Source organism: Ixodes scapularis, unplaced genomic scaffold, assembly GCF_016920785.2.
Source record: "Ixodes scapularis isolate PalLabHiFi unplaced genomic scaffold, ASM1692078v2 PGA_scaffold0__279_contigs__length_252992795, whole genome shotgun sequence".
NCBI classification, from domain to species: domain Eukaryota; kingdom Metazoa; phylum Arthropoda; class Arachnida; order Ixodida; family Ixodidae; genus Ixodes; species Ixodes scapularis.
Genome location: NW_024609835.1, coordinates 57,651,018 through 57,678,314, shown reverse-complemented (window position 1 = coordinate 57,678,314; position 27,297 = coordinate 57,651,018). Strand labels below are relative to the sequence as shown.

Genomic DNA, 27,297 nt, shown 5'->3' with positions numbered 1-27,297 from the left:
CTGGAAAATCGTCCGAAAATTCGTAAGCACGAGAAAGAAGAGACAGGACCCAGCGCTTGGTCCTGTCCCTTCTTTTTTGTGTCCACGTATATTCGAGGCGCTTGTCCAGTTAGCCGAAGACCCCGCGAAGACCTAGCAGGACAGGGTTCATGAATATCATGCCCCTCTTTTATAAGCTCAAAACCGCTTTATATGTGAGGCTAATCCAATAGAACGAGTTAGTGTGAAGATCTAAATTTTCTGGGTGGGTCGCGTTGACACCATCTAGACTAATGGAGGCCTCCGAAGGCCCCACTTTTCCTTCACGGAACGTCGTCACAGTCGGATGGCGCCAACTCAGCAATTGGACCCCATCCTAAGACCGAGCGTCCTTGACGCGTTTATTTATTTTATTTATTTATCCATACGGTTAGCCCGTTGGGGCTGTTACAGGAGTGCAACAGTACACAAAATAGAATACTAGGTAATACATATGAAGGCACATTTTTGAAGACTACAACTCACGAAAGACAAGAGTACACTATTTTGGTAAATCACGCTGAATACACAGCAAAACCAACGTTTTGAAGTATAATATCTTCTCACTACTAAAATTTACAAGAGCGTACGCTGCTGAGCGCGCAAAACAACATCGAGCAAAAGCAAATGAAAAAAGACAAGAATACATGAGCTGAGTCACGGAAGTCCCAATCCATTCAAGTATTAAAAACATATAATCAAAATTCTGCACTGTCAGAGGGAAAGGAATTTAGATACGCATGTTTCGAAAGAAGCTGGGGTATCACTTAATACTATTTCTTTGTGGACGTTGTTCCACTCTGATATAGTTCTTGGCAAGAAAGACTACTTATAAGTTTCATTATTTGGCTCCGTTTTCCGATACCTTTTTCAAAAGCTATAAGTGATTTTCTGAAAATGTCACTGGGGAAAATGGCGGCCGATGAAGTTTTCGAATACATGGCACCAGGAATTGAAAACGGGCAAAAATGGGCTCCATTTTCTCATTGAAATTTTTAGAAAATCACTTATAACGTTTGAACAAGATATCGGATCGGGCTGAAACTTTGGCATCTGGCTGTGACCTCTCGCGCTACTTTTGGGCGGATAATGAGCGTTCGGTGATGCTTAGTTTATTTTTGCGGTCAAAAAATAAGAACCCTGTAAATTTTTTGTGACACCCTGTATATATACCGGGTGTTTTTGCGAAGACTTGCAAAAATTCTAAAAATTAGGGCGATTGAAAAAAGAAGAAACTCTCTTCGGGAACAAACTACCAGCCACGGCTGACGTCAGGAATTGCCAAAGACCTACTAATTAGCCAGATAATTAATTAAAACTTGTTAATTAACTTTTTAATTAGGGGAAATAGACGTATGGTTCTAATTAGAAAGTTGCTGAGCGTTATCGAAAACTACTAAATCAGTGATTTTCAGAAAGACTTTGAGCGCGCGAGACGAGTAGTAGCGCACTAAAGTTACCACTCGTGGAGCAGGTACAAGGCTAGCGGTTGCGGTAAGGCGCCCGCGCGATTTTTCCTCCTCTTATCTAGCCCCAGCCTTGTACCTGCTCCACGAGTGGTAACTTTAGTGCGCCACTACTCGTCTCACAGACAGACAAGTTTACCTCCGTATTCTTTCCTAGTATGCAGGTTCTATAAACGTTTATGGAGGATATACATTTACATCTCTTGCGAGCTCGATGTTGCTACTGCGTAAGGTAAGGATGATAAAAAATCAGCAAAGTGCCGCGTTGCTTTTATTTTCTCCACTGTCTTACATATGAGTCAGAAATATTTCTCAAGTAACAAGTATCTCACGCCCTTTACATGAATAAGTGGCACTTACTATAACTTGCAAATGGACGTCAGTAAAAAGGCATATACAATTATTTTTGTCCGTCCCTCCGCATGTTTTATCACCTCGTAGCAAAAATTGTCAAATAATACAATGAACGAAGCAAAATTACACCTTTAAAATGTACTATTTCTACATCGTTAGAAATTTAAGAATCCCGATCATTCATTTGTATTATGTTTATAAATTCGCAATACTTAGACAATTTTATCAGCCCCGCCAGTACACCAATTAGGTGATTAATGCATTATAAAATTTCACTAATTGATTGGTTCACATTTTAATTACCATGCTATCGTTGAGACGGATAACGCAGTTTACTGGTTTCATCCGGAAACAATGCAAGGTATGAAGATTCCGGAAACGACGCAAGGTCTAAATACGGAAACCATGCAAGGTATAAAAAGTTGAACTCACATAACGCAGTGTCCGATCCCAACTACGTACGGAAACAGTGTTCGCGGAGGAGGGGCGATATATGTGACTATCGTTTCTACATTTTCGTTTCTTCTCGGTGCTTAAGTAGGACAATATTAAACAGTCTAACCTGTTTCTTTACTCGTTTCTCGTGTATACTTAGTGCGCGGTTAACGAACACAGAAACACATCAGCGCGGGGTCAAGTAAAAAAGCTACCCTTCGAAAAAAAAAAAAAAAAAAAAAAAGCTCCGCACTTTTTAAGGAAAGATAAAAAAAAAAGATTTGAAAAACAGATGCTTAATGCTGTGACATCAGGTACGAGTAAAAGGAACGAATTCCAAGAAAATTAGCATTTCTTTTTTTAAAATCGGGTCGGAGGAAACAATTACGGTAAAGATGAAAAAGGGACTCGGATCTCAACAATCTGAACTGCTTGCCTTCTATGGTAGTTCTTTTGTGCGCGTCTTTCAATTAACTTTTTTTTTTCATGGTGGATTATGAATACGGCGCAAATCATAGCGTCGAACTACCCGACGCTTTTTCTACGGATAAACGCCTGCCAGTCCCCAGGAGAGCAGTCGAGAGAGTTCACAACCGAACTGCCACATATGTCCACCGCATACCACAAGCGCCGGAAAGCACGAATTTCCGCAATGGCCCTCGCGTGAAACACCCTCGAATTCAAATCACGGACACTGAAAAAGACTTTTAAATAATTTTTTTCAACGTTTCACTGGGCGGAGCGATAGAGGATAGTGATGGTTATTTTTTGCCGAGCTCGTTCCTCTTTCTCGCCTATCCACTTTCATTTTTTTTTTTGTCTCTCTCTCTCTTTCTCTCTTTTTCCTTCCCACTCCGACCCATCTCTGGATCGTTTGCAATCGTGGAATAATTAAAAGGCTCTCGCAAATAGTGCTCGGCAGCTCTCGCGAGGTGAAGAGGGATCAATCCAATTAGTTTTGGTACGGAAAAAACTAATAACGGAGAGTTTAAAAGGGAGTGGCGGCGAAATTGATCGGACTATGAACTTCTACGTATATAATTATACGAGTAGACTTGGAACTACATACCCGGGTTAGACTCCTACGTTTGACTGGAAACATTTCACAAATTTGTTGGGTACCTAGAACTTTAACTAAAAAATAAGGCCTAAAGCAAGCGTTCGCTCTTTCGTCGGTTCAAGTATATAGGTCCTTAATACCAGACTTGCACGTAATCCGTTACAAGTAACGAAATTACTTGTAATCCCTTACATTTATCAGTCATTTTGTAACGGAATAATTACATATTTTCTAGAGTAATTTTAAAGTAATTCCCTCACATTTTTGACGTAACGGATTTCTTGAAATCCGTTACTTTTTTTAGGACCAACTCCCCCCCCCCCCCCCCCCCCCCTTTCTAAAGGAAGGGTTGTTTTTATTTTGATAAAGTCGAGCTCAGTGACACTCTCACGCGCAAAGGGAGGCTTGGCACCCTTCAGTTCCGCAAACCCTTTTTGTTTACAACACCAAGCCCCTAAATCTATGTTTTTTAGACCCTAACAACAATGTAAAAAAACCCAAATCAACATTTCTACAAAAAAAGAAAAAAAAAGGGGGGAGGGGGGAGGCGGAAAGTTATATCCGCTTTTTTTAGTCCTTTTTCTTGTTGTGATCGAAAACGGGGAGAGGAGGGCGCGCAGTGATTGTGTACCTCTTCGAGAAGCTCCAGACGGTAAGTGCACAGACAAGAATTAACAATGTCTTTCTCGTTTGTAATGACTACGACCATTTTCATTATGTCACAACACCAGACAACGCTCCGTCTACCCTAAAATACACTAAAGAGATGTGATAAATGTGAAGGTGCTATTGCCACAGGCATCATCGTTCGTTGCTGCACACTAATCATCTTCTCGAAAATAGGATGTATTTTTTTCTGTTTCTTTCACCTCATTTTACCCTGTTTTAAAAGCTACTTACTTTTTTGGAGTCTAACTTCTAGACTTGGCCCACTTTATTTGTGAATTGCAGCCAGGTTATCTGCATCTCAGTCACCCTTTTTGTGAGTCAGCTTTTTGCGAGCACTTTGAAAATGGTAATAATCTTCCTTTCTTCTTCCTGTTTTTCCCGCAGCAGGACGCATCTTTACGTAGACTTGATATTCTGTGCTTGGGGACAGAGTGAAACTCGAGAGTGGGGAGATAGCGCGGGCAGCCCTTCGCTGCCAGTGGCATCTGCGGACGATTACGTGTTAACACATCCATCGAGCCAGCACATCCACCGAGCCATTACATCCATCGATGGATGTAATGGCACGGTGGATGAACTAGCTCGTTGGATGTGTTGACATGTGTATGGATGTAGCTGCTCGATGGATGTAGTTGCTCGTTCGATGTAGTTGCTCGATGGACGTAATTGCTCATGCTTCCTGTCCCAACTCTTAGGGTGCCATTACATCCATCGTGCTAACGCATCCATAGAATTCAAGATGGCCGCCATTGGGCTTCTTGGGTTATTCACATTCTTATGTGGAAAGAAAATTCGCCTGCTACTTTTTCAGCGGTTTTGGTGACGTCAGAAGGCCGAGCTCTGATTGGTTCTGATTGAAGGATAGTGGGTAGAACTCAAGGCAGCTTGCTTTGAGGTCTACACACTATCCGTCATTCAGAGCCAATCAGAGCTCGGCGTTTTCTGACGTCACCACAACCTCTGCGCAAAAAGCGGACGACTTGATCTTCGCACTGGTTCGGGGCCCACGGGGAACAAACGGTAAGCCCCAGAACGTCAGTATATCACAATTAAATTCTATAACACATTCAGATTTTTGTTTTTCAAAGCGAAATAAAAGGAGCGATTCTCTGTACCGTCCTAATTCTACACTAAAATTTATATTTAGTTAATCTTAAAGGAGAAAAAATCACTAACTAAAATTTGATCACTGTGGAAATAACAAACAACGAGCTGACGCTGCGCGCTTGACTTTGGAGACGCGGAGAGCCGCAGAAAGTGCATGACGCACAAAGGGTCCTTTTACTCGCTTTTGTACATTCAATATAGCGTATAACTCTCCAAAATAATCTGAACTATTATAGAGCATAGTTAAACGAAGAAATAAGCCTGCGCGATTGGTGGATGGAATGGCACGTTTTTGGACGAAGCTTCTCGATGAATTTGATGGGACGATGGATGTAACGGCACGATGGATATAATGACACGCTTTTGGACGAGGTTGCTCGATGGATGTGATGGCGCGGTGGACATAATGGCACGATGGATGTAACGGCATGATGGATGTAATGGCACGTTGGATGAACTGGCCAAAAGTGGATGTAAAGGCACGATGGATATGCTGGCACTATGGATGTACGGGCACGATGGATGTAAGGGCACGGAATTGGACGTATTTGCTCGATGGACGTAATGGCACGATGGATGTGTTGGCCCCAAGCCTCTGCGAACGTCTATCTGGAGAACACCGGAGTAAACTGCAGTCGGTTCGTGCTCCGTGCGCTTTTGAATGGCACCAAGAAAGGTACACACGGCAAACGTGCGTTTACATTTCATTTTTTTAACCGAAATTCTAATAAATTGTTGTTATGAGTGTTCCTTTTTCGATTACTTATATTTATTTACTGGAAACTTTTTTTTTTTCATTCACCAACGTTTCAACAGAGGCTCGACCTGTTCAGAACCAAAGCAAGCAGAATATTGAGCCAAACCTTATTTACAATTTAGTTATCACCTTACTGTTACAACTATGTTTTGCTATTGTCTGGCAATATATGCCGGTATAGTAATACGGACATAAATCAATTCTTATTCTAGTTTTGGCTAGATATATGATGACTTCTACAGCTTTGCGATTTCGAGAAGGGAGAATTGCAGTCGATCGGTTCGACGAGTCCATTAACGATACCCGATACTCCGCCGCCGCCTGTGCGCAAATGGAACAGGTGGCAGCAATAACAAATTGAATAACCCTCTTCCCTTCGTTTCTTAAGTGAAGACAATATTGTTGAAAGTAACGCCACGAAAGTAACGAATTACTTTTTATGGTAACGTCCACTTACTTTTATAGAAGGTAATTGTAATAAATTACATTTTTGCCTTGAGTAATTGTAAATGTAATTCCTTACTATTTTTCAGTAACGTGCACAAGTCTGCTTAATACAGACCATTTTTACCGCGGGCTTCTATAACTCCGATTCCCTCAGACCCTGTCCCCGGATGAACATGACACGGTAATACCTCGCTCTCGGCAAAGGTGTTTGGTTTCGGGATCGAAGAACGGTCAACAGCGAGGCATTGGGGAAGTACGCTGCCACTGCAGCTGCTCCATGTCCCAGCGGTGGTCGTCCACACCGCGTCACGGGGACGACATCGTCCAGGCTCGCCGCCCGGTCCGTTCGTCGAGTCCGCCGCTCGACGTAGCGCCCGCACTGCCCCGCGCCAGCGTCCGTCTCCCTGCCGACTCCCGCCGCCAGCTTCTTCCTCTCCTGTCACCGCTGCACGCTCCTTCGTGTCCGCCTCCTGAGAAAGCCTCCTCTCTGTCCCGCGTCCCCTTTTTAAGCCTTGGCCCCTTTGTTCGGAGAGGCCAGTTGCGTAACGTCAGTTGGCTTAGGGGAGTGGCGCAGCCGGATGTTCTGGTATGCGAGGCCATTGAAGCTCCCCCGAGGCATAACGCATCTCGGAAGTAATAGGGAGTTTTCGTAGAACGTTTTCGCCGTCCTGCAGGGCCCTCCGCAATCCGCTACGATAGCGGGAACTCCACAGTCAAGGCTATCGGCGCGCAGGCGCAGTAGCGACTTCTTCGTTGCGGAACGCTTAGCGGAGGGGGTAGTGCGGTCTACGAAAACTCCCTATTGAGTCCGTTAAGCGTCTGCCGGGCCAACGACGAAGTCCAAATGACTGGAATGTCAAGCCAAGATGCTCAGAGCAAAGGAGGGCAGCCAGATCTTTACACCTCCGACCTCTCAAGGCTCGGACTCCGGGGGACCCGAGGTTGCGTGGCCCTTAGAGACCTCCGGCAGGGAACTCGTTCAGCTGAGTCTCACCGATGATGACGAGCACTCTCGATGATAATGGTGGTGGCATCATGCCAGGCAGGTCAGCGGTTGAATGTTCAATCACTGTGAAGCTCGCGACCGGCGGAGCACGGCCCACAAACTGGTCCGGAGCTTCATAGCTCACAACACGCCCTCGGGCACTCAGGCACACAGAACACGTCGGTTCTTAAAGTTTGCTTCCGTCCCTAATATTCCAGACAGAGAATCGCGCAAAAACGAATACCGGCACACTATATGAGACAGCGTGACGAAACCAAAATCTTTCGATCGTTGGACCATTCCACGAAATAAAAAAACAAAACTCTTAATTTCAATACTAACAGGCAGGCAATCATCAAGAACGTCACACTACACGTTCAAGGGGTACCTAAGAGGAAAAGCTTTTCTCAAGAAAAAAGTATGAGCACTCACTGTATACTCAAATCGTACATACACACGCCCACTATAGAATGTTTTCTCCTATAAAACTCAACTGCATTCTTTTGAAACATAAACAATCTACCAGCGTCAGAACCGCATACCTCTGACAACAATATTATTCTCCACCTCACCCTCAAAGAACGCACAAAACCTCAAAAACTAACAACAACCTCCCGTAAGAGAGAAACGACCACAAATCCAGCCCCATTTGCGAGGTGCGACTCGAAATAGCTACGGAAAAGAAACACTCTGCCAACAGTAGCAATTACCCAAGAGGGGCACTGATGCACTCGACGCTCGCGACAGCCGAGCTACAAACACGGTACTTCCAAGCTACGCAGCACGTTATCATCAGAAGGGATAATTACCTTACTGAGAGGCTGTTGTTCCGTGGTACCAGCCACTACTACCAGTACAAAGGAAACAGTATCTAGATCGTGCGAACAGCAGGTCTCATCGGACAGCCTCCTTACACGGCTATGTCCGTAACGCCTGGCCATTCCACCAGACGTTACCGCCTCACTTCTCAGAGGTGACCTCCCAACAGGAGCGACCGGCGCGTAACGGTGGTCCACACCGAACCCCGCACGGGCTCGACAACCGCGACAAGCACATCGACACGCGTTCGAGTTCCCTCCGGCCAAACACCGACACCGCATAACTAAAAAGTCTTCTTCCTGATGCGAAGATCGGTCGGGATCGAGCAATGAACGTACATCATCAGCGGGTCTCTCGACTCTTTGACGTTCACGATTCGAGCAACGTGCCCTTATACAAACGCAGTATTGTACGCACAAAGCTCGCCCCCAAACCAAGTCAACACGCCGCATAACTGAAAATACTTCTTGCTACTGTAAAGACAGCAGGGATCGAACAATGTAAGTATCCCACACGCGCACCTTTCAACTTCCGCGCAACGAGCGCGACACCGAAATGCCAAATAATATAACCGGCCGGTCTTAAAAATAGACGAGTTAATAAACTATATTTACTCTGCATAAACAGTTTCAACAGTGTCGAAGTGTCTACCGTATTTACTGCCGCATTCCAACACCCGCTACCCATTCATGCAAAGGCTGCAGTTCGTACAGCGACGGGCTGACCCAGTTACAAGCCGCCGACGGCCATGCCTCTGTCAGATTCCTAGGCTTCCCAAACACCCGCCGACGTGAGCCGTACGTTTTCCCGGGCCTCCCGCGCAGCTGTACAGGATAAAACTATGAATAACTCATCACATCATCGCAAGACAGCCACTCCGCTCGTGCAGCTTTCCACTGCACGATCACAGCTCTTTCCCCCCTAGCTGTACTTTCTCCCCTAAATCTATATTTTCACTCTAATCCAGGGCTCTGCACGACCAATTACGCTCTCTGCGCCCTCGCGTCCCAACGCGAACGCAAACACGGCTGAGAACCGGTACTGTTTCCGGCGGCAGCGCAAAGCGCGCGCTTGACGCCGCTCCTGCGGAGAAGGAGGAAACGAAATCGAAGAGTGACTTCCGCCGCGAGGCTCAACCCTCGATATGGCGGTGTGAGGGTCGCAACCAAATGTGCGCACAATTAAACGGGATCAACCTCACGAGTCTACAACCAGAAACGCACGGTTCATCCCCATCGCGTCAGACTGGACTTCACAGAGCATTGCACACTGACACTGACAAAGTGAAAGCGGAAACTCGGTGGTTTTCGGGATTCCGATGTCGACGCACCAGACATCGCGTATCCGGTAGGGTTTGGGGACTTAGCCCCTAAGTATAGCCTCTGGCAACAAGGTACTCGTTCAAAGCGATCTTGGCCTGAACTACAAGAGGGCATACCAAGCTCAAAACTGCGCTGACAGCTTAAAGGCCGACGGACCGACCTCGGCTTTCTGCAGGGAAGATAATCTTTTAGCGCTCCCTTCTCCTAAGCTGCGAGGGAAGCCAAGTTGGGGCAATGTAAAAAGTGGGGAGGATGTAGAAAAGGGGGAGATTGGCAAAAGTGGACACCGCGAAGCGTACGTGGGCCTTTAAGCGCGAAACACATGTACGACGAAACCTTCAGGTCCGACGTGCGGACTGCCGGAATGACCTTGGGGGCGAGGGTTTTCATGGGATCGGAGAGCGTTGAAAACCCTCGCCTCCGACCGTCGTATTACCTGGTCGGACGTCGGATAGGACGGTTTCGTCGTACATGTGTTTCGAGCTTTAGGCAAGGCCAACTGGGAGCTAGCATGCGGTCAAACCGAGACGCTATGCTCCTCCTGGACAAAATTCAACACGGGAATAATTTCCAAACACAGTCCGTGCAACCGCCATCCGCAATGGGAGCGTTCACCGCCCAGTGCGATGCCTCTCGAACGCGTCCGATCATTAACAAGCGGTCCAAAGAATTATACATCAATACGCGAGCAAAAACGGTTAGGCGCATCAAACTCCCAAACCGTAAGCTGGCATCTTTCCCAGCAGACGTGAATAGCCGGAGGCGTAGGTGGGGTGATGCCCGACGCTACAGGCCTTGAGGGGTGCGGTAATGTCGACGCACACAGCGCGCTTGCACAGCAGGATCAACCTGCTAGTATCCAACGATGCCCTGAACAGTGACTACTCAAGGCGCTTCTCGTAAAGGGGATAAGTAAATTCCTGACAGGCTGGGACAAACTGTTAATCCCTAAAGGCAACGGTCCAGTTCCGCGCCTCCTTGTCGGGCAGACGATCATCTTAGGACCTTTGTGCGGCGTGCCCGCAACGAAACTTCGTGCGGCGTTCCCGCACGCAACGAAGATGACCTCCAAAAAGAGTGCAAAACAGTGCCCCAATTCAACCGGAAACAAGTTAGCAATCGGAATGCCAGCCTGATCAAAAATTAGGCACCACTTGCGGCGCCAGTTTATGCGGGCTTCTAACTTCCATTCCTCTAAAAACTGTCCCTGGAGGAACATGACACGACAATGCCTCGCTCTCGGCAAAAGGTTTTATTCACTCACTTATTGCCTGGGGGGTTTCGCGATTGGGGAACGGTCAACAGCGAGGCCTTGGGGAAGTACGCTGCCACTACACGTGCTCCATGTCCCAGCAATGGTCGTCCAAACCGCGTCATGGGGACGTCGTCGTCCAGAGTCGCTGTCCAGTCCGTTCGTTGAGTGCGCCGCTCGACGTAGCACCCGCACTGCCTCGCGCCAGCGTCCGTCTCCCTGCCGACTCCCGCGCCAGCGTCTTCCTCTCCTGTCAACGCTGCACGCTCCTTCGTGTCCGCCTCCTGAGAAAGCCTCCTCTCTGTCCCGCGTCCCCTTTTCAAGCCTTGGCCCCTTTGTTCTGAGAGGCCAGTCGTGTGACGCCAGTTGGCTCAGGGGAGTGGCGCAGCCGGATGTTCTGGTAAGCGAGGCCATCGAAGCTCCCCCCAGGCATGACGCATCTCGGAGGCAGTGAGTCTTCTGCCGGGCCAACGACGAAGTCCGAATGGCTGGAATGTCAAGACCCGAGGCTCAGTGCGGAGGAAAACAGCCAAATCTCTACAGTACTCACCGTGCCTTCAGTAAGGATACGATTCCTTAAAGTGTATTTTTGTTGTTGTTGCTATCTCGATTTTTGGCTTGGCGATAAAGAGAACTTTAATAACCTAATCAGCCTGTGCTAGCGAAATAGCCAATGCGTTTCTGAAGCAGCTTGTCAAGCCGACATATACACCGAAGATACATTATCGAGTGCGAAACTTCGTCGGCTATTCTTTTTTTAATCTTAAGTATGTCAATTTAACGCAAAAAAAAAAAAAACTAGAGATAATGTGTTCACCGATTTTATTTGAACTGTTAAAAAATTCGCTGTATTTACGCTTTGTTTTTGTTGTTATTGCAGTGTACTTAAATTGTGTCATTGTGAAGGCCATCGTGGCTCTCGATAGACTATTTCACAGGATGATATTCAGGTTACATGAAGCATGGTGTGCAGTTCTTAATTGAGTGTTCCGAGACGCTTCGAAGAGCTCCGAATCCAACATATTTCTCTGCAAAAAGAAGGCTGTCGAAGCAAAGGAAGGAAAAGTGTTTCTCTGACTTTTTCCTTCTATAATAGACTTTCTCCGTGAAATGAAGCACCGTTGACATCTTCAGCTTCGACCGCTGACATCTTCAGCTTCGACTTACATCACCGCCAAAATGCGCAGCTCCCTACCCAGTGTCAGTGACAAATGGAACAAAACAATAAAATTCAGTGAACAGAAAAAAAAGTAGAGCACAAGTTTTAATAACGATAGGAATCGAGTGACTTGAACATGCGTTTTTCACCATCCTAAGAAATCTACGCCATCGTCTCTCCCTTACTTAAAAAATAAATCGATGGTGATCAGACTTAAAGTGCAGCCATTTCAACGAAGATACCTGCCCCAGTTGATGCTTGTGTAATTTTCTCTTTGTCAATTTGGTACATTTATGCAGATCGAGCCTACTGCGCAATCATCTTCTCTTTTCTATTATTTCCTCGCGCTGACATTCAAGGGCTCTAGATTAGAGGCACCACAAGCACACATTAGCATCACGAAGAATCACAAACCTTGTGTGCTCGTCAGACCTGCAGCGTTGTTTTTTTAGTCATACTAGTAGCTGAGTCTTGAAATTGGGCACTATATTACTTAATTTCATGACTTCTCTCCTGCGCTACAAAAGGCACAGATGCAAGAGTATGCCTCGGCATAATAGCGTTAATTTCTCGAGAACTATACCAGCAGACAATGCACATAATAAATTCACGTATTAGCGGCCGTACTTTCCAGATATTGCTTTGAACTCTTGAGATTGAATATAGTACGGTATAAAAGGCAGTATACCATGTTGCCTTAGATCACTATACCAGCTTTAAATTGCTGTTGCTGTTGTGTTAATTTATAGGATAATGCATACATAATATAATATGGCGTACCTGTTTAGAAATGAACCAGTCGAATTGCGCTAACAGTTCAGCTCTGAAGAAGTTGTCTCTTAAGAAAAAAAGTCCGTTGTCACTCTGAGGATTCAGGATGTTTATTTTCAAGTTATTTCTACCAGTTTTTACTATTTAGAAATTTACTAAGATTGCATACATCTGACAACTTCGACTTAATGCACAGTGAGAGTGGTTTCGAGTTATGAATGATGAACAGAGGGGTTGAGTTCACCAGAAATTAGAAACAACACACCAACAAAAACCCATATCGATTTCTTTCATTATTACCTTTGCATCAACTCTAGTAAACATGGCAGAACATCACATATGACGAGATTCGAAATACTCGCCTATTCATTTTCCTAGAATAAACATAGATAAGCACATACGTGCCCCTTGCGTGCAATAGTCTGAGCGTACATTCTGACTAGGTATTCCGTTATGTCCTTTATCAATACTGATGTGGGTGGCTTCCTTCTGGGAATATTTGAAGTAATGAAGTTCGCTAAGTGCCTTCATGACACAACCTTTCATTAATAAGAGAACATGTTGCCCCTGATGCAGGGGGCACTACCGCTAGTACATCCTGCCGTTTTTTTTTTTTTTTTTTGTGCAGTTCGTTACTAGAGATTGAAATATCAACATAAAGTAGGCTGCTAACGTGGAGCTGTTTTGGTTTTGCTAACGTGCTCACCAATGTCCCCGTTTAATTTGACCAGGAACGAGAAGACGTTTTGAGATCGGTTTACGTTTTCTTTTTGCGCCCCTATTTAAACGAGATAGAAGCAGTTAATTCGACTGTCTAGCGACCAGCATCTTTAAATGCAATCTTGTTAGAATCCTAAGTAAAGCTTCAAAGTTAGAAAGTTGCGGTATGTCTCTTCGAAAAGAAGCTCATGCAAATAGAAAAAAGAAACCAGTTATTAGTTTTCACTTTTTTTTTGTAAAAGGTTTCACTTTATGCGAACATATGATTAGATAGCCAGTTACGTTTCGGATAATAACTGAAAAAAAAAACTATATATCCTGCAAGTGGTATTCAGAAAATAATGCGCAAAATTTAATTGTAACAGATGTGACCAAACATGGTACTGGTCCATCCTGGGAGCACGGGAATGACAATTTTGATTCTACCACGGAACAAACCTGTTAAACTGTAACCGTCGAAACTACCATGTGTGGTAGAAATTGTGCCTGTAGAAAAAATAATCAGGCAAACTATACTCTCGGGAGGTTAACTGTATAATTATTATATTTTCTAAACGCCGATTTTATTTGATTTATTTTTTGTTGCTATTTCGTACTTTTGTTTGAGTATTCGTAGCACCCCAAGCGCCGAAGGACAAGAACGCACTATGTAGACAAAAAAGGCCCCACTCTTTCCGTATGATCTCAGCCTCCGGTTTGCCTTTATGGAGACTCAAAATCAAATCAATTGAAGAAATAATAGTTATCGGAAGCTTTGACGGCCTTTGCTAGGAACACCATCATGGCCATTTAACGCTGAACCTTGGCAATTGTTTGTATTCTTTTTATTAAAAAGCATCCTGCCCTGAATGAACCCGCTCTCATTAATAACATATTAATTACGGCACGATTTGTTGACTCTACTAAGAAAAAGTTTTGGTATAAAAAATACTGGACGTTTGTTGTTTGAAATTACTAAGTTAACATTTCTGCATTATGCATTAACTCTTTCCTTTCACTTAAATTATTACATCTTGGAAAGTCCTAAGGGATTTCGATAAAAGGGCCATCCATCACCAGATTGGAAACGTGCTAAGGTAAAGGAAGCTAAAAGAATTGAGATACGCGGCCCGCTTTAGAATGTAATGAGCTTTACGGGAGCTAAATAATATTTTTAAAGATATCCGCCTCCCCCCCCCCCCCCCCCCCCCACCCTTTCAGTATTTCCAGTTCGTAGAATAATTAAAAGGCACTAGCAAATATCGCTCGGCAACTCTCGCTAGGTGAAGAGGGAACAATCCAATTAATTTTGGCACGAACAATAAAAATTAACGTAGAGTTGTAAAGAGAGTGGCTGCGAAATTGACCGGACTATGAACTTCTATGTAAATAATTTTGCGGGTAGACTTAGAACTACATACCCGGCTTAGGCTCGGCCGTTTGATCGGAAACATTTCACAAATGTGTTTGGAACCTAGAACTTTAACTAGAAAATAAAACTTAAATCAAGTGTTAGCTCTTTCGTCGGTTCAAGTATAAGGTCCTTAATACAGGCCCTTTGTACTCACCGTGCCTTCTGTAGGGTACCACTCTTTTGAGTGCATTTTTTGTTGCTAAATCGATTTTTGGCCTTGCGATAAGAGGACTCTGATAACCTAATTAGCCCGTTCGAGCAAATATAGCCAATGAGTTTCTGAAGCAGCTCGCCAAGCAGGCATATACACCGAAAATACATTATCGAGTGCCAAACTTCGTCGGTTAATTTTTTATTTGAAATATGTCAGTGTAACGTAAAATAAATAGAAATAATTTTCTTACCGATTTTATTCGAGCAGTTAAAAAAATGTCGCTGTATTTACACTTTTGTTGTTATTGCAGCGTACTTATATTCTGTCATTCTGAAGATGATCGTGGCTTTCGATAGACAAATTCACGGGATGATATTCCGGTGACTTAAGCATAGTGTGCAGTTCTTAATTGAGTGGTTCGAGACTCGGTGAAAAGCTACGAATTGGACATATTTCTCTGCAAAAAAGAAAGTGTCGAAGCAAAGGAAGAAAAAGTGTTCCTCTGACTTTTTCCTTCTATAACAGACTTCCTCCGTGAAATGAAGCACCGCTGACATCTTGAGGTTCAACTTACATCACCGCTAAATTGTGCAGCTTCCTACCCAGTATCAGTGACTAATGGAACACAAATAAAATCCAGGAAACAGAAAAAAAAGTAGAGCACAAGTTTTAATAAAAATAGCAATCGAGTGACGTGAACATACATTTGTCACCATCCTAAAAAATCTACGTCATCGCCCCTCCCCTACTTAAGAAATAAATTGATGGTGATCAGACTTAAAGTGCAGCAATTTCAATGAGGATACCTGCCCCCCCCCCCTACCCCCCTTGATGCTTATGTAATGTTCTCTTCTTCATTTTGGTACATTTATGTAGAGCGAGCTTACTGCGCAAGCATCTTCTCTCCTCCATTATTTCCTCGACTCTAGATAAGAGACACCACACGCAGACATTAGCATCACGAAGAATCACAAATTCGGTGTGTTCCAGAGACCTGTAGCGTTGTTTTTAGTCATACTAGTAGCTGAGTCTTGAAATTACACACTATATTACTTAATTTCACGACTTCTCTGCTGCGCCACAAAAGACGCATATGCGAGAGCATAGCTCGGCATAATAACGTTAATTTCTCGGAGAACTATACCGCAGAGAATGCACATAATAAATTCACGTGTTAGCGGCCATGCTTCCCAGGTATTGCTTAAAAGTTTTGAGATTGAATATAGAACGGTATATAAAGCAGTATACCATGTTTCCTTGGATCACCATACCAGCTTTAAATTGCCGTTGCTGTTGTGTTGATTTATAGGATATTGCATGCACAATATAATATGGCGTACATATTTGAAAATGAATTAGTCGACGTTGCGCTAACAGTTCAGCTCTGAAGAAGCTGCTTCTTAGCAAAACGTCGGTTGTCACTCTGAGGTTTCAGGATGCTCCATTTCAAGTCATTTCTAGAAGTTTTTACTAGTTAGTAGTTTACTGGGATCGCACACATGGGACAACTTCGGCTTAATGCCCAGTGAGAGTGGTTTCGAGTATGAATGATGAACAGAGGGGTTGAGTTTACCAGAAGTTAAAAACAACACACCAACAGGAACCCATATCGACTTTTTCTATTATTACTTTTGCATCTACTCCAGTAAATATGGCAGAACCTCGCATATGACGGGATTCGAAATACTAGGCTATTCATTTTCCTAAAATAAACATACATCAGCATATACGTCTCCCTTGTGTGCAGTAGTCTGAGCGCACATTTTGACTAGGTATTCCGTATGCCCTTTATCAATACTTAAGGATAATGTGGGTGGATACCATCTGGGAATATTTGAAGTAATGATGTGCGCTAAGTGCCTTCATAACACAACCTTTCATTTATAATAGAACATGTTGTCCCTGATGCAGGGGCAAAAATCGCTAATACATCCTGCCGGATTTTTGTTTCCTTTTTTTATTTTTTGTTGGTGCTGTTTGAATAGTAATCGAAATAACAGCATGGGAGTAAGCTGCTAACGGGGAGCCATTTTGGTTTTGCTAACATGCTCACCAATGTCCTCGTTTAATTTGACCAGGAACGAGAAGACGTTTTGAGAACGGTTTACGTTTTCTTCTTTCCCCCCTATTTAAATGAGATACCAGCAGTTACCTCGACTGCTCAAAGACCAGTATCTTTAAAGACAATCTTGTTATAATCATAACTAAAGCTTCAAATTAGAAAGTTGGTTGTATGTCTCCTCAAAAAAAAAAAATGCTCATGCAAAAAAAAAAAAAATATCCTTCAGTTTTTATTTTTTTTTTGTAAAAGACTTCAGTTTATGCGAATAGTTACGTTTTGAATAAAAACTGAACAAAAAACTCCATATCCTGTAAGTGATATTCAGAAAATAATGCGCAAAATTTAGTTGTAACAGATGTGACCAAGCATGGTAGTAGTTCAGTCTGCGAGCACGGGATTGACAATTTTGATGCTACCGCAGAACAAACCTGTTAAACAGTGACCGTCGATACTACCAGTGTGGTGGAAAGCGGGCCTGTAGAAGAATTAGTGAGACGAACTATACTCTCCGAAGCTTAGTTGTATATGTATTATTTTTTTAAACGCCAATTTTATTAGATTTCTTTTTTGCTTATTGTGATTTTCGTCTGAGTATTCACAGAACCGCAAGCTCCAAAAGACAAGAACTCAGTATGTAGACAAAAAAAAAAAAAAAGACGCCCACTCTTTTCGTATAATCTCAGTCTCCGGTTTTCCTTTAGGGAGCCTCAAAATCAAATCAATTGAAGAAATAATAGTGACCGGAAGCTTTGACGGCCTTTGCTAGGACCACCATCATGGTCATTCCACGCTGGACCATGGCGATTATTTGTATTACATTTTATTAAAAAGCACCCTGCCCTGAATGGACCCACTCTCAATAATAACATATTAATTATGACACGATTTGTTGACCGTACTTAGAAAAGGCTGTAGAATAAAAAAAAATATTAGACGTTTGTTCTTGGAATTATCAAATGAACATTTCCGCATTATCCATGAACTTTTTCCTTTCACTCAAATTATTATATCTTGGAAATCCTTAAGAAACTTAGATAAGAAGGGCTATCTATTACCAGATCGGAATAGTGCTAAGGTAAAGAAAGCTAAAAGAATTGAGGTACACGGCCCTCGTTAGAAAGTAATGAGCCGTACGCGAACTAAATAATATTAAAAAAAATAACCCCCTTTCAGTATTTCGAGAAGAGTTTAGTAACTACCTAATAAGGATTTAGTTTAACTGCGCGTATTTGTGTAAATAAGTCCTTATGGCGGGAAAGGAGTCATGTTGCTCCAAGTACAGAATGACCGCCTTTCAAAAGAGCGCGCCCTCTACTAGATGCTCCGCGAATTATACGTGTTTTTCATTACTTGGGCACGCACTCTTATCATGTATTAGACACGAGCGCTTCGTCTGCGTTCGGCCAGGTCTCGAATCCTATCACAAGCTTCGTGTCCAAGAAATGGCAACCACCTATGTTGCTTGGTCGTGTCTTGAAAAGGTTCCATTATCAACTCTAGAAGAAGTAAAAATATGCATAAAAATATATGACGATGATAATCCCCGACAAGGGGGACAAAGGACAAACACAAATCATCCAAATACAGTTAAGTGACTGGTGCACGACCGAAAAAACCCGCCCGGTCCTGGTATCGAACCAAGAACCTCTCCATTTCCAGTGGAGCGCTCTACCAACTGAGCTAACCAGGAGTTAGACGTCAGCAAAGCAAACGGGGTTTTGTCGGCTGCTACCAGTCTAACACCAGCAAGGGGAACGGCCTGCATTTTTATAGTAAGGATGATAATTCAATTGATGCATATGTGCGGCGAGCGGGAGAAGTAAACGTTTGGTACGCAAAGAGCGCCATACGTTTACTAAAGGCACCATCCAACCAGCGTGTGGCTGTGCAGGGAGCTTTCCCGTTCTCGTCTTGTGGCCTTGCCGAGCTGCTGCTTTTTCTGGGCATCGTGTCATGGTCTTATCGGCTCGCAGCCGCCGCTGCGAGTCGCGTTTCCGTCCGCGTCAGATTGCTGATTGGGAACTGGAGCACATGACGCCAGATACAGTGGCCGCGACTTAACGAAGCGGCATGTGACGGCACGCTCTTCGTTCCACGGAAAAAGAAACAAGCAGGATGCTTTAACGCCACCGCACCGAGCACTCCGAGCACTCATACTCGGATTTTCCTGACCGCCGAACGTCGCCATATTAAAATCAGAACTGCCAATATTTCGGTAAGGTAAAACTCCGCCGTCCAACTTTGTTTTAGATCATTACTTCGTGCGACGAGAAATTTAAGAATTAAATTAAATGTGCTTTAAGGCAAGGATAGTTCATTGCCCCACATTGAATAGTTCATTTTCATTTTAGCATGTATATCTGAGGTATTGTCATACATCAGATTTGTTAATTTACCTCAGCGTTGAGAACTGTTAATGGAAATCTTTAGATTTGCATCCACCTTGTTCTAGCTCGTACCATGTACATTTCAATGGCGGTTGTGATCTATTACGCGCAAATATAATCAACCTGATTTCTAAATTTTTAAATACTCGAGCAATACGTCGTCGGTAAGTCTTTAAAAAAATTGTTTTAATCAAAATTATATTAATGAGTACTGAAAAAAAAAAGAAATTGCCGTTTAGTAATTGAAGACAATCTGAGATCAAAAACGGTGCGCATCTTACCTGTTTGTTGAAGCATTACAAAACAGCGTTAATATAATGCTGTCGTTAGCGCTTTAATGAGCATGAGTTCCGCGATTGAACTATCCAAGTTCCGCTAACGTTTTGTGCGGAGTTTGACGAGCTTCAAAATTCAACTTTTTACTACATACCGGCACTCACCATAAAGAATTACCTCTAAGGTTGATATCGACTTCTTAGCGGTAGAATTCATCTCAAATCTGGCCGCACACAAAACTTACGTAATACACAATGGAGGGGGTAGTTCAGAACACACTTTGCAACCAGAATGACTCTGCTTTAGTATAAAAATAAAAAGAAGAATCATGCGTGAATAAATAAAACTTCAAAACCTCACAAATAGAAAACTTTACGCATAGCCGGATAACCTTACTTTTTTAACAAACGTAACTGATACACACAAAAACAACTGAAGAATCCCTGATAGATTACACACACGTACCCGACTGGCATGCGTTAACCATGATTTTCTCCGGATCCGCAATAAATGCACAACACGAGGTTCAGGTGGCGTACTTATAAATACGTTACGCAAAACTAATGTAATTCTATTGTCAGAGAAACAGGTTAAATGGCACAGCCAAGTTCTGTTTTGGCTGATGATTCAGCTCGCAATATCGACTGTGCGTCGTCGCACTTTGCAAGACTTGTTCGCTGATTCTTGAACTTCCTTCGATATAAATGTCATATGAAATGCCTGTGTGACAGGGGTATCACATTGCCTGCACTATCACAATTTAAACGGTGTTGATATTTTAAGCCATCCGAATGACTTTTGTCGACTGGTTTATGCTTTCTTGCGAGAAATCAGAGGCCAGATTCCCGAAACTATCTTGCGACAAAAAGTTCGTAAATATGCCTTACGACAAAGTTAAAAACTTTTGAGTGTTCCCCAAAGCAAAATGTTTGTAAATTTTACGTAAGTTACGACGAAATCCGTAACTTACGCAAAACTTACAAGCATTTTGCTTCGGGAACACTCAAAAGTTCGTAACTTTGTCTTAAGATAAATATACTAACTTTTTATCGCAAGAAAGTTTCGGGAATCTGGCATCTGACTCGTGGTAACAAAGACAAAAAAGTACGAAGCTCCTAAATAAATTGTGGGCATTGTGTCTCTCTACTTCGTTGAAGTCCAGACGGAGCCGACGCTACGAGCTGATGAGACCAATCTGACTGCGTCAAGAGTGCACCATGATGGTGTTGTGTTTCTGTACGCGTTCTAACATCGCTGAACCAATGATAAACAAAAAAAGCTTTAGTGACTTGCGCTTTTGACTATGCTTGTTCGGTCCCATTAGCGTAGCATGGGCTGCGTCTGTATTTAAGGTGAAACGAAGTACGGTAGCTATCGAAGTCCCAAGTCCCTGAATAAGAGTAGCTATTACCTTCGCAGTGCTGACTAGACTCTCATCTGCAGGTTTTAGAAAATCAAAACAAAGAACATGGCAACAAAAAAAAAAAAACCGAAACTTTTTTTTTTTTTTACAAAATGTTTTTTTTTTTTTTTTTGTGTTAAACTTTTTTGTGAACGGTGATTCACACCGTTAGAGGGCAACCGAAAGTAGGTAAAGAAGTCTATATTCGTGGCGACAGTTTTTGGTCCTAACGACAATCGATAATATTAGCTACTCAGAGTTTCGCTCGGGTCAGCTCTTCAGCTAACATATAATAGGCATCGAAATATGGCAGAGTCAAGATAACCATCACCGCACAGACATTGGTTAGCCTTCTGTAGATTTGTACTTATTCTCATCGAAATGTGGAAAAAGCCGTCCTGGTAAGAGATTTTTTTACGCTTCAAATTTGAGGAAAAAAAAAAAAAAAAAAAAACTAATAAATTGAGTTAAAAACGTTCAGCGGTTTTTTTACTATTTTTTTTTTTAACTTCCCGGGACTGAACCAACATGAAGCAGTACACCAGAATTCGACCTCGGGGAAACCGCTTCCCTTTCAACGGATTCGATTCATGGAGAGAAAGTTATATCGTGGCTTTTAAGAAGACTCGCAGTATGCCGATTTCATTTCGTTGTAACCGGATATCGACATTCTAAAAAGATTGAATTTTTTTATCACGTAAAAATAAAATTTAATCAAAATCTTTTCCAAAAGTGGCTTCTGGTCGCTACCGTTTGGTGCGTGCTGTGCTTGCCTGCCGAAATGAAGTTCGAGCTTTCTAGTCTGTGATTTTAGCACCCAGAACCATTACATGGTTTGCTCGTGACGTAACTTCTAGGGAAAGTAAGTTTTAATCTGCCATTTTACATACAGAGTGTTTAATTTTATTTTGAACAAAGATATTCGAAAACAAAAATACGGAAAAAGTTTGAGTAATGCTCTCTTTTCAGATGAATTATGCGGCAAGGGGGACATTACATAGGGGAAAAATCGTTCCGATATGCCACACAATTTACTAAAACTCCTTCATTACCTTTTTAGTTAGTGAAAATAATTGTACGGTTATCCGCGTTTTCGGATCGCCAAGTTAGGCCTGTTGCACGAGTAGAAAGCGTCTTCAAAGTCTTCTAAAACTGACTGATTTAATGATCCTAGATTACGCTCAGCGAGTATCTAATTGTAATCATGTGTTTATTTTCATTAATGAAAACGTTAGTTAAAAGTTTTGAGTTAAACATTTGACTGATGGTGAGAATTATTCCTCTCTATTGTGTCCTCCGAGCCGTATACGCCGCTCACCCGTTCAGACCGCACAAATCTACTTTTTACGGCTTTTGTTTAAATAAATCTGTTTGAATTCATTGTACTTTATTATTTGTTTTATTTACAAATACTGCTAACCTGCTTTTGAAAGTTCTAGCAGAAGGGATTTCTGCATTTTGCTGTACACTAGCTTACACGGCAAAGGAAATATAAGATGTAGTCAATACGCAATGATAATATAGAAATTCAACAGACAGCAAAACAAAACACTAAAATTTTCACTGACAGCCTTTCAATGTTTTTAAAAATACTACTACTGATGACGAGTTCACCTGTACTTCTCAAACATTGTTCAGTTCTTCGATTGTTTGTGGGAATAGAGTATATTTAAAAGGGGGGGGGGGGGGGGAGTCAGTACGACAAAGAAACGGAACCAACGCTTTACTGTGCAAGTTTCAAGATCCTAATGCCACGGACGAGTCGTGCCGTTAAATATCTTGAACGATCAACGTTAAAATCGCAGTTCAGCAGTGTGTAAAAACATAAGCCTCCCTTTATGGCTTTTTGAGGATAGGAACTCTTTCTCGTACTTTCTCGTGTAGTGACGTCACACCTAGATTCGTTTATTTTGAATTTGTTGTAAATGAATCGCAATGCGTACCTCTGCACTCTTTCTAATTTGTGAATATCTACAGCCGCATCAGAGTCCCTTACCTGGGAGGCATATCCAAGAACAGGTGAAACGAAGGGTTTGCAAGGAGTGACTTTTTTATCAAACGAAGAAAGCCTAACATTGCGTTTCAGATAAAAACGTTTAGCGTGAGTTTACCGAACAGTGGAATCGATGTGTACGTTTCATTTTAGATATGAATAAAATTGCATTCCAAGATATTTGTACGTAGAAACAATTTGTAGAGGGTTGTTATTAACATGGCACTGGAAACTAAGTGGGGAATGTTTTTTTTTCTTTTTGGAAAAAGTGATTTGTGCACATTTTCGTATATAAAGGGGCAAGTTGAAAACCACTTGGACATTCTTTCTGGCGAAAAGTTAAGTAACTGTTAACGTTTAATATTTTTACTTTTCTTTCTAAAAGAAAAACGATTATCAGCATAAAATATCATATATACACCTACAACATCCTGAACATCATTGATAAACATAAGAAATAACAGCTGTCCCAAGAGAAAGCCTTGGGGGTTATCTGACAAAGCACCAGCTAAAAAAAAAACAAGCACTGCCCAGTGAAACGAAACAAAATTGCGAGAAGCCAAGTAATCTTCAAGCCAAGACGTGATGTTTCGATTATTTAAGATATGTGCGAGTTTTAACGATAGATTTGGATGAGAAACGCGATGCAACGCTTCTGAGCAGTTGACAAATACAATGATGACTTTCCCTGTCGGTCCAAAACTTTAGTAATGGCATGAGTGGTTTCGATCAGTGTGGTAGTATTGGAAAACCCACGCCAAAACCCACGTCGGCCGTGACAGAAATCTTTTGTTGGCTTCAAGAAAAACAGATATGCGCTTGAGCACAATATTTTCCAGAATCTTAGTTCATGACGATAGTAAAAATACGAGCCTATAGTAGTCTAGTGGAAAGGGATCCCCCGATTTGTTATCCACGAATGAATTTTGCGACCTTCCACTGAACTTGAACAACAGTCTCTATAACGACCTGGTGAAAATAAGAAAAAGAAACCTTGAACACCATTCATCATGCGTGCCTTTTCAGGAATGTGTTGGGGATGCCATAAGACCACCGCGACCTTTTGCTATCAAGGTTTAGTAATAAGGGAAAGATGCCCTCAATGTCATAAATGCATTGCTCGTCAACTAGCGGAGCAACATGACAAGTACCATTACCCTCAGTGAAAACAAAAACAAAATAGTGAGCGAAGCACGATGCCTTTATAAAACAGTTACAGATGATATCGCCTTCTACACTAAGCATGATAATCTGAAAACCTTAAGGCAAAAAGGGTCTCGAACATTTTAATGGATCTGACTTCAAAAAGTTGCAAAGGGTGGAGTTGTAGTAGAGGAACTTTGCTTCACACACCTGTCTCCGTGCCAAATAGAGAATTAGTGTGGATGCATTCCTTGCAACGAATCTTAAGCGAACCAAGGATACTTTTTCGCTCGCCCTCGAAAAGCCGTGAAACCAAACGGTCAAAACTTAAATTGAATTGATATTAAACAAATATATATGTTACCACAGATGGCGTTATTTGCCTAATTTTTGGCATTACCATAGTGACATTTCTGTACAGGACTGCCGCAGTGCTGGTGGCTAGATAAACTTATTTCTTACATAGAAGTCATCAAGTTGAGTCAAAATACTGTGTGGCAGAGGCACCGCTCATGACATGCAGGTTAAATAAGGTAATTTCCACTTATGCTCCATAGTGACATGCTTTTGATTATTCGTTGGTTGTATTCTCTTGTGCAGCCAAACCATCCACACTATTTATCAAGGAGACGGGGAAGAGTATCCACCGCTATACTTCGTATCACGATAGCATGAATTATTGCTCGCCGCGCATCTTAAAAGCGCTGGCTACTTTCTTTGGGTGAAGCCTCGGCGGCTGCACGAGCGCTCTTGCAGCGAGTGCTCCAGTCAAGGCAATCAAGTCTAGCCGCTCACACTTTCACAGCATTCACAGTTAGTCCATGCTAAGGTTAGATGGGATATAGAGGAATGAAACAGTGAATGTGAAACTGTTCATCTCGTACCCGTAGTTTTCTCCGTGCTCTAAGCGAAGCTAGGCGAAATCGAGAGTATAGCTCCGATCCTCACCGCCGTTTTGCGTAACGGTCATATTTCTCGGCCAATTTGTGCCCGGAATAAGACAGACCTGAAACGCCTTTGAACTTTCCGTATATTTTGCTTTATTGGAACGTTGTTTGGAAAGTTTTCTGGCTGAGTATGAGCCCGCGAAAATTACCCACCGCAGAAAAAGCGAAGCTATGCTCCTTCCCGCAAGTATCTTGTCAATGTTGTCTTTCATTTGTGAAACTAATTGTCCAAATGAACTGGCAGTCGGGACACATCTCTCACTAATATCCGCTACCGTTGCATGGGTTTGTGCATTGGACGCGTGTTGAGCTCGCCCTGGTAACAACTTGATCTCGTCATTAGTAGAGATACTCTTGAGCAATTAAAACGATACGATTTATCTTCAGGCGATTTATTAATGAGTCTCTCTCTTCCACACGTATCAACGAGGTAATTCATCAGTTCTCGTAGGGCCTTGTCATTTTGAAAAATCATTCGGGGACACAAAACAACAACAGTCGGGCGACTTGCTTGTTTTTTACTTCGTTCACGACAACCCTGTCACATTGCGTAAATAACATCACAGCGTCGATAACAGAACCGATGAGGTCGCGATGTGATAGCGTCGACAATCAACACGAACAAGTGTCGTACAAAGCATCTTGCCCGGTTCGGTGATTGAGCAGATTTTGTACCGGAATTATGAAGCCACGGAAAAATCTGAAGGTAAACTTTCAGTCCAGTAATGTTTTGTTCTTCTATGCATTTACCTAAATAAAGCATAGATGACAGTAGTTTATGATAATCAGGTCAGGTGTGCTGCTACAGATTACTTGGTTAATACTTTTGTCGCGTAATTTCTTAAAGCTATTTTCGAAAAGTTTGCGCATAAATACCAGAATAGTCCAACCGTAGTTAAAACTTGAATTGTTGCTATTAATCACTTCACATCCTTGCCATCGAAACAAAATGTCCTGCCTATCAAGTTGAAAAGATATCAAAATTCGTGAGAGAAAGTGAGCGACAAGATATTATATTTAACAATTGTTGTGTTAACACAAAAGCAACTAACTTTTTTTTTTTTTAATTCCCGGAGTGCTAAAATGGCTACCGCCGGTTCTCCATGAAATGTCCTAAAACAAGAGGAGCATTTAGGGAATAAATAATTATCCTATGCTATCACAAAGCAAACGGGAAGGGCAAACAGTCGGCCGCGTACACTTTGAAAAATCTGTTCCGTCTACTTTCTCGCAAAGCCCTTCGAAGAGTCAATCGCTGCAATCTACGAGGTTTCAAGTCCTTAAGCGTGGGTCACACTGCTTATACATCCTACAAAGGACAGTCTCCATGCAAATTCGAACACGAGTTACCGCGAGATGGGTGCTTCGAATGCCGCATATCAATGAGTTCGAGCAGAATCTTGGCACGCGGCATTCGAATCAAGGATATTGCAATGACTCGTGATTGCAGACTGCTTTTTTTTTTATAATGTATGAGTTGTGTGACCCTGACTTTACGTCAGGCTCGGTGTTACAGCGCAGGCTGTTCCTGAAGATCTAGGCATATTTCGAACCTCGTAATTGGCCGATGTCTCTCCGTAGATTTCAGCGATTGACTCTCCCGGGTGCTTTGCGGGTAGGTTAAGGACCCGATTGAAGATCAGAGAGGTGTCTGAACGGCACCGCCTCTCCATGGAACAAGTATGTGAATAATAGGTTACTGGGAACAGTATACTATACTCAGTTCAGTTGAGCCAATGAGCCAATGCCACGAGCACGAGAACTCGAGCGCTGCTTTGAAACGTTCGTCTTCAACGAGCACTCGCGCTAGAAATGCACGTCTCAAATCCAGAAGAGCGGGCTAGCTCGCGCCCGCTCTCCTGGCTTTAGACATCTGTAGTACAAGCAAAAGAATGGGTACGAGCGCGTGGCTTTGGAAAGTGACTCCTATACACAAGTTTTCGTACAAACAAAAGCGTTCTGCTGAGCTAGACTCACGCGCCTATACCCTTGACTTTACTGCAGACATTTGTGAGATGGAGTATTTGCGATGTGCGTGACCAAAAGCGTCGCTGCGGTCAGCTTTCCACGATTGGCCAAACCATGGGCATATGAGCATTGTCAGATTGTCAACTTTGACGGTGTTAGTTTTGGATTGCGATGGCTCCTAGCTTCCACTGTGCTTTTTAAACAGACCACCGAACTCGTCGTCGCACCTGA

General features: G+C 42.8%; 1 non-coding gene across 1 annotated transcript; it reads right to left on the bottom strand.

Annotated features, from left to right (window-relative positions):
- Positions 1–18,567: 18,567 nt before the first annotated feature.
- Positions 18,568–18,640, bottom strand: Trnas-gga. Its single transcript has one exon. It is a non-coding gene; the product is annotated as a tRNA-Ser (tRNA).
- Positions 18,641–27,297: the final 8,657 nt, after the last annotated feature.